The following is a 7160-nucleotide window of genomic DNA, read 5'->3' on the forward strand; positions in this document are numbered from 1 at the left end:
GATGCATCCTGATGCTTCCAGAAATTATTTGGTTGGACTCACTTTGACTTCAATGGGAGTCTTATTTCCGACTGAATGCAGAGGCTGCCAGTGAAGAAAGGGGTGGATGGGGAACATCAGGCACCCTCTGGTGCCTGCCACACTGTGCATGGCAGGTAAAGGGGGACCCATGGGTACCCCCACAGGCCTGATTGGGAAGGCTCTGGGTGCCCCCAAAGTCTGATTCAGACTGCTCATTTGAGTCGGACGGCACGTTTCAGAAAGGCTGTCCAAATCCAGCATTGTACTCGGTTCTTTGGAAACACAGGCCGGGGAGATGTACAATTCTGCTCCGTACTACTTAGACATTCCAAAAGCTGTCGGCTTGGGATTGGGATATTCCTAACACCTAACTCGCATCATACTCGGTCAGTCGGAAACCTTTCCTAGTCGGTCGGAAAGACACTTTCCCGATTTGGAAGGAGCAAATGCCATTAGGAGGCTTTCCTAACCGCATCAGAATCAGACCCTGTATGTTAAATTCGAACAGTATGTATATTTGTATTCTAAATAACAGGTGTTACTGTTATTATTTTTCAAATTAATGTTACTCAGTTTACCAGCATTGGAAGCATGGACTGATTGAAAACAATGGTAATCTTACATATAGTCAGTCATCTTGTCATCTGTGGCAGTTAGGAACTACAGTTCCCATTACTCTCTGCACTTGCTTTCATGAAGTACCTGTCCCACATTAATATGCTTGCCAACTGATGACTTGAAGAATTGGCTTACAGGTGTGAAGCACTTTGTTCTCTTGTGTCCACTGTCCACTGTGAACTGTAGAACTACCACTTTCCATTGCGGACGCTAAAGTCTTTCAGTTGCAATTTCTGCATTAGGCATCCTGGGGTCACATGTACGTAATTTTCATTTTGCAATTACCTTGTTGCAATTTTTTTGAGAAATGCTGTTAGGTAATCACAAACACCTATACACTAATGTGTCTTTGACACATTTAGAGGGTCCTAATGGGGACGTCAATATTCATGAGGAAGGTTGCAATTTGCAACACATCGGGAATCGCTAAAAACACAGGGATGGTGGCCTGCTGGGGACAGCAGACCACCATGTCTGTTTGCATTTAAATAAGCAACATTTAAAAAAAATGTAGACTGTGTTCCCGAAAGTAAACCTGATGCGTTTCAAAAACAACAATGAAAAGAAAACTTTTCATTTTTTAAAAACAGGCAGTGGTCCTTGGGACCACTGCCTGCTCTTTAAAAATATTTTCAGATGCATTCACAAAACTGGTCCATTTGGGGACCCTATCCCATTTACGAATGAGTTATCATCAGCTTCAGTTTGGTGGTAAAATGTGACTGTTTTGTGACTGACCGCATTTCAGTTGGAAAACATTCTTATGTACCACAGCAAGTCGCTATTATGAAGGGACGCCCTTAACACTCCCCTTCCTAATACCAAATTGCTAGGCCATTTTGCGATTCTGCAATAGGTTACCGAATTGTAAAATGTGCTTTTGTACATAGAAAAATGCTTTTTTCCGGTCGCAAAAGGCCTGATTCTGCGATATGAAGAAAGCAACGTACATGTGGCCCAAGGCATCTTGCTGTTGAACTGCACTAACCAGCATTCAAACATGAAGGTTGGATGTATTTAGCTTTTAACGTATAAGGCCTTGAACATTTAAGGCAAAGGTAAAAGTCCTTATTTCACATAGTAGCTGAGCTATTTGCAATACATAGGATGTTTGAATGTAGATTGTAGACAATATTTGTTCATTCCAGTGTGATTAAAATTTAGAATTATAATTAGCCCTGTAAATAACAGCAGTACAGTTATAAGCATCTAGACAACTCAAATTATCTTAGTACCTCAACAGTGACCTAGCTGAGTTTTAAAGGTAGATGAAAACTGTTATTTTGAAAACATAAAGCCAGAATGAGGAGTTTAATTGACATGCTTTAGAGGTGCTTACATGGTCTCTGTACAATTTTAATTCTAATGTTAAAAACATATTACGTGTTCATTGTTGTTGGTGTCAGGCAAAATTACCAAAAGGGGTTGTGGCCAACAGTCGATGAGGTAGATCATCTAAGAGCCACAAACTGACTCTTGTGTGCCCATAGGCGTGCAAGGTGAACCTGCATGCACTTATACCATTTCATTGCGGCCGGAAGTTGCCTCAAAGGAGGGACCATCGGTATTAGACATGGAGGTTTGCTTGGGCTTGTATATGGCACCACCTGCTCCCATTGGTGCTGGTGAAAATGCAGCCTGTAGACTGGGCTCTGAGAATGCTGAGAGCTCCATCTGGTTGGCATCCTTGTCAACCCTATGTCCCAGATGGTCAAGAGAGGACTCCCTGTTTCATACAAGCAACCTATCTACGCTCTAACCCCCTGCCACATTTCCCTTCTGAGACTCAATGAGTAGGTTTTTCTGTACTGAGTTTGGGGATAGATGACTGACAGCTGAAGTCTGTAGGGTTTTAGGGTATGGTGAGAAACTGGCCCTTGTAGCTGACTGATTACAGTCTAAACTGGTCCTGGAAAATATCTCACCCAACATTGAATGTGGTGGCCAGCTTGTGAGATGTGTAGCCACATGTCTTCCTTCTTTATTAGAGTAGTGAATTGTACATATCCAGGGGTCAGCAAGTCTGGTGTGATCACCCCTGACTAGTGGCAGCTGACCTTTTGAACTCTAATATGGTCTCCTTGTCCTTTTTCCTTGCTGAAGGTTGGTAGAGAGACATTCTAGCAGAAAAGAGAGGAGTGCTGATCACTGAATTGTGCCTGTGGAGGTCTGTTGGGTGACCCAAATTGGGATGTTGTGTTTTACTATACAACTTCCTGTAGTATTGACACCATGTTGGTTTCTGTGCTTGTCAGTGCTAGGGGTTTAATATGTGGAATGTATTGTTATCCTAGTGAACTTAGAATGTTGGAATGTTTGGATTTGAATAGTGCTGGAGACTTATAGTGCTGGTAACAAACCACTGGAGAGCGATCCCTCAAATTGTGTTGACCACATTGTGGAAGTGGTTGTGGGGGTAAAACCCTCAAACCTTTGGTTGATTCAGGTGCCTGAATTAGTATGATTACAGAAAAGCCCTTTGAAGAAACATGAGGTGAGAGACAACTGTTGCCTCCAGGCCATTCTCCTGTGTCCCATGAAGGTCTCAGGATTGAGCTGTTAGGTTACATCACCAGGAAGACGAGGCGATGTTCAAGAACAGGAAGATTAAAGGAAAGATTTCTGTGGCTGTGAAGGGGCTCAATAGCCTCGGTTGGTTTCATTAAGGACCTTTGGGATGGTTTTGATACCAGGTGCCAGGGAACAGGTACTCGTTGTTGACTGTGATGATATTGGTCAATAATGGAGAGATATATTTCCTACGGTTTTTTGTGATAAGTTGAGTAAGAGTCTGAGGGTCAAGCATAAGATTATCATGAAAGGGGGTGCCACCCCCATCAAACACAAATTTAGATTAGTACCTTTTAGTGTAAGAGAGGACTTAAACAGAGAACTTGAGAGCCTATGTGCAGGTATCATTGAGCCCACTGAATCCTCCCTCTGCCTTTCTCCCCTCATAGTTGCTCTCAAGGGGTATGGGTAACTATGGATTTGTGTTGACCTCAAATCCCTTAACAAGGACATTTGGGTGGACTTCCATCCGTCGCCTAAGATAAATGATCTGTTTGCTTGCAGAAAGGGAGCTAAGTACTTTAGCAACCTGGATTTAGCCAGGCCTACCACCAGGGCGAGATCCATCCTGAGTCTCACCACCTTAGTGCTTTTACCTCTCCTTTGGGTACATTCCAATAACGGTGCTTACAGTTTGGATTGGCCTCAGAATCTTTGGTGTTCCAAAGGGTAATGTGCAACTTGCTCAAAGTTGTAGATGGTGTCCTTGTTTTTCAGGATGATGTGCTCATTTGTACAAAAAATAGCACATCATATGATAGTGTGTTACTGAAGAGCCTAGAGATTTTCAGCAAGAAGGGTATTGTTCTTAAGTCTGATAAGTCTAAATATTTCTTTCATGAGGTTGAATACTTGGGTCATTTTATTTCAGAAGAGGACATCAGCCATTGACCAGGTTTAGTGGAGGCCATAGTTAATGCTTCACCACCTACGGACAAGACCGAGGTAAAATCTCTTTTGGGAGTGTGTGAGTACTACTCCACGTGTATTTCTGACTTTGCCTCGAAGGTATGTCCCATCAGTAATTTATTAAAGAAATGAGTTACATTTATGTGGGGAAATGGCTGTGAGTAGACGTTTGGCTTAGTCAAGTCAATGTTGAGTAATAGCAAGGTTTTGACACCTTTTGATCTTGGATATCCTTACTGCATTACTGTCGTGGATGCTAGCCAAGTGGGGCTAGGAGCAACTTTGACACAAAAGATTGGTGACGGGGAGAATACTGTGATGTTTGCTTCTAGAATACTGAGGGATGTGAAACTACAATATTATTTTATTGAAAGGGAGCTTTTAGCTTGTGTGTGAGCCATAGAGAAGTTTCATCCCTATGTTCAGGGAAGACGTTTTTTATTACAGACTGACCACAAGTCACTTGTCAGCAGTTTGGATGATGGGGTGAGCAAGTGTTGCACCCCTAGGATCCTAAGGATGGTCACCAAACTTTTCCAGTACCATTTTGATGTTACTCACATTTCTGGAGGTAAGAATGGCAGAGTTTATTTTCTTTCTCGTTTTCCTCTTGGAATAGATGAACATGATGTAATTTAGTTTAGTGATCTTGATGAAGACTGTGAGAATTTTTTGTATGCCAGAACTAAAAATGTGCTCAGAATTGGAATAGTTGGCTGCTTCTAATAGTGATCACGTTCTGCAGCAGATGTATGAACTAGTCAAGATTGGGTGGCACAGAGAAAGGGTTTATCTCCCCTGCTTCAACCTTACTGTAAAGTTGAAAGTGAAATTTTCGTTGACGGTAGTTTGTTGTTACGTTCAGATAAGCTTATGCCCCCTCACAGTTTCAGACAAATTATCATGAAGAAGGCTCATGATGACCACTTGGGGGTGACTTTGACAAAATGTTGTTTTCTTGAAACCTTTTGGTGGCAAGAGATGGACAGTGAGATTGATGAAGTAGTAGGAAATTGTTGTGTGTGTGATGTGACTGACAAGAGTCTTAAAGTAATGACACCTCCCCTCTAACCTGTTGAATGTCCTACAGGGCTGTGGGTTAAGCTAGGTATTGTTGTTATTGGACTGTACAACACTCTGCCGGGAGGGTCAAAGTGCGTTCTGGTGCCCATGCCTCCAAATGGCCTGAGGTCAAGATCGTGAAAGAACCCAATGCCGACTTGTTGTAAAGTTCCTAATGGAAGTTTTCATGAGGGAAGGTTTTCCCGAGGCTCTTGTATCAGATAATGGGACTCAATTTGGGAGCAAGAAAATGCATGTTTTCTGGAATCCTGTGGAGTTGTGCATTTGAGGATTTCCTTATACCACCCTCAAACCAATGGTCTGATTCAGAGGATGAACCCGGTGGTGGGTGAGTGCATCAGGTATTCTAGGAGTAGTAACCATGATGCTTTCTTGGCATTGGATAACATGATTTGGTTTTACAGAACTATTTCTCATTCATCTACGAAAGTAATACCTTTTGAACTTCTGAGAGGGAGAAGGGTAAACACCAGTTTCACACCTCGTTGGATGTCAAAAAGGCTTAAGTCTGATGTTAAGCAGTTGATGTCCATGGTGAGGGAAAACATGTCTCTATCTCAGGAGAAGCAAAATGAGTGGTTTGATAGGAAAAAAGGTGTCAAGTCTGTTCATTTACCTATTGGAGACATGGTTTGAGTTAAGTTTCATGTACATGTTAGGAAGGGTAAGAGCAACTTCGGTGAGCAGGCCAGAGTGTTGAATATCAATGAGAATGCTCTTCTAGTTAATGGAGGGCATTAGTGGAATCTTGAAAAAAGGGAGGATAAGTAGTATTGACAGCTTGTTGGTTTCTATGCTTGTCAGTGTTGGGGGTTCTATAGGTAGAATGTATTGTTTTCCTAGTGAACTTAGAATGTTGGAGTGTTTGGATTTGAATAGAGCTGGAGTTGATGTATTGATGGAGGAGCAGAACTGATGTTCCTCAACCGTGTAGCTTTTTACAAATAAACTACAAGAATCTACTCACCGCCTCTGTGTAGTCACTACACTTCCCTTGAGTGGGCCCCGTCAACGGGCATGAATGTGGGACGTCTCCTTGAATGTTTTGATTCTATGAAAGTCCTGTATGACCCTCAAATGAGTGAGCCTGCAGCAGTGAGGGAGACAATGAGTGTGTGAACTAGTTGCCTGAACTATGTGTTGTGGAAAATGCGTCATACATGAGTTTGTGGCACGCAAGGCAGTCTCCCCTTAATTTTTCTTCACCTTGGTAATGTTCAACTCTGGCAGCTGAGCAAGGACCAAACCCTTATCACGGATATCTATTCAGCATGGAATGTAAGAAGCTGGTGTGCTTTAAATGGTTACTTTATTACATTACTCCTTGAGAATTAACTGCCAACATGCTAAAATTCTCTGGTGTGTCCATAAAACTGACCTGGGAGGGGTAGAAGACAGACAGTGATGAGGTAAGGTGTCCCTTCCTGTTCAAAAACAATCCTGCTTACAATGCAGGCACCCTTCCACCATGGTTAGCACTAGGCAGCACATTGTATGCCAGCGCAGGGAAAATACAGGAATGTGCTTGATAGTGTTAAATACGGTACATTACTGTCATTTGCCTATCATGCAGCGGAGCAAGGTGGCTTGCTGCACTGTGCTGCATGATTATTTTTTATAAATGTGCCTCTAGGTATCTAAGATTGTAGCAGCAAAATGCCTTTTCAAATGCATTGATAGAGCATCATTGTAGCCTCTTTCCCTGAGGGCTTCTCATCAACCTATTATAATCAGCCTACTGAATCGTAAGGGCTGCAAACACAATATCCTTCAGATGGCACAACAGGCACACCCGCTGTTATACAATGATGAATAGATGATGATACGTTTTTAGCCACTCTTAGGTGGTGCAGCAGGAGTGGCCATCATTCATCAAGTTTTTTTTTAACATTTCTTTAATTGGTTTCATAGAATATGACATGTTACATATAAGAGTCAATAAGATAGAGACAGACTCA

Source organism: Lissotriton vulgaris, chromosome 10, assembly GCF_964263255.1.
Source record: "Lissotriton vulgaris chromosome 10, aLisVul1.2, whole genome shotgun sequence".
NCBI lineage: Eukaryota > Metazoa > Chordata > Amphibia > Caudata > Salamandridae > Lissotriton > Lissotriton vulgaris.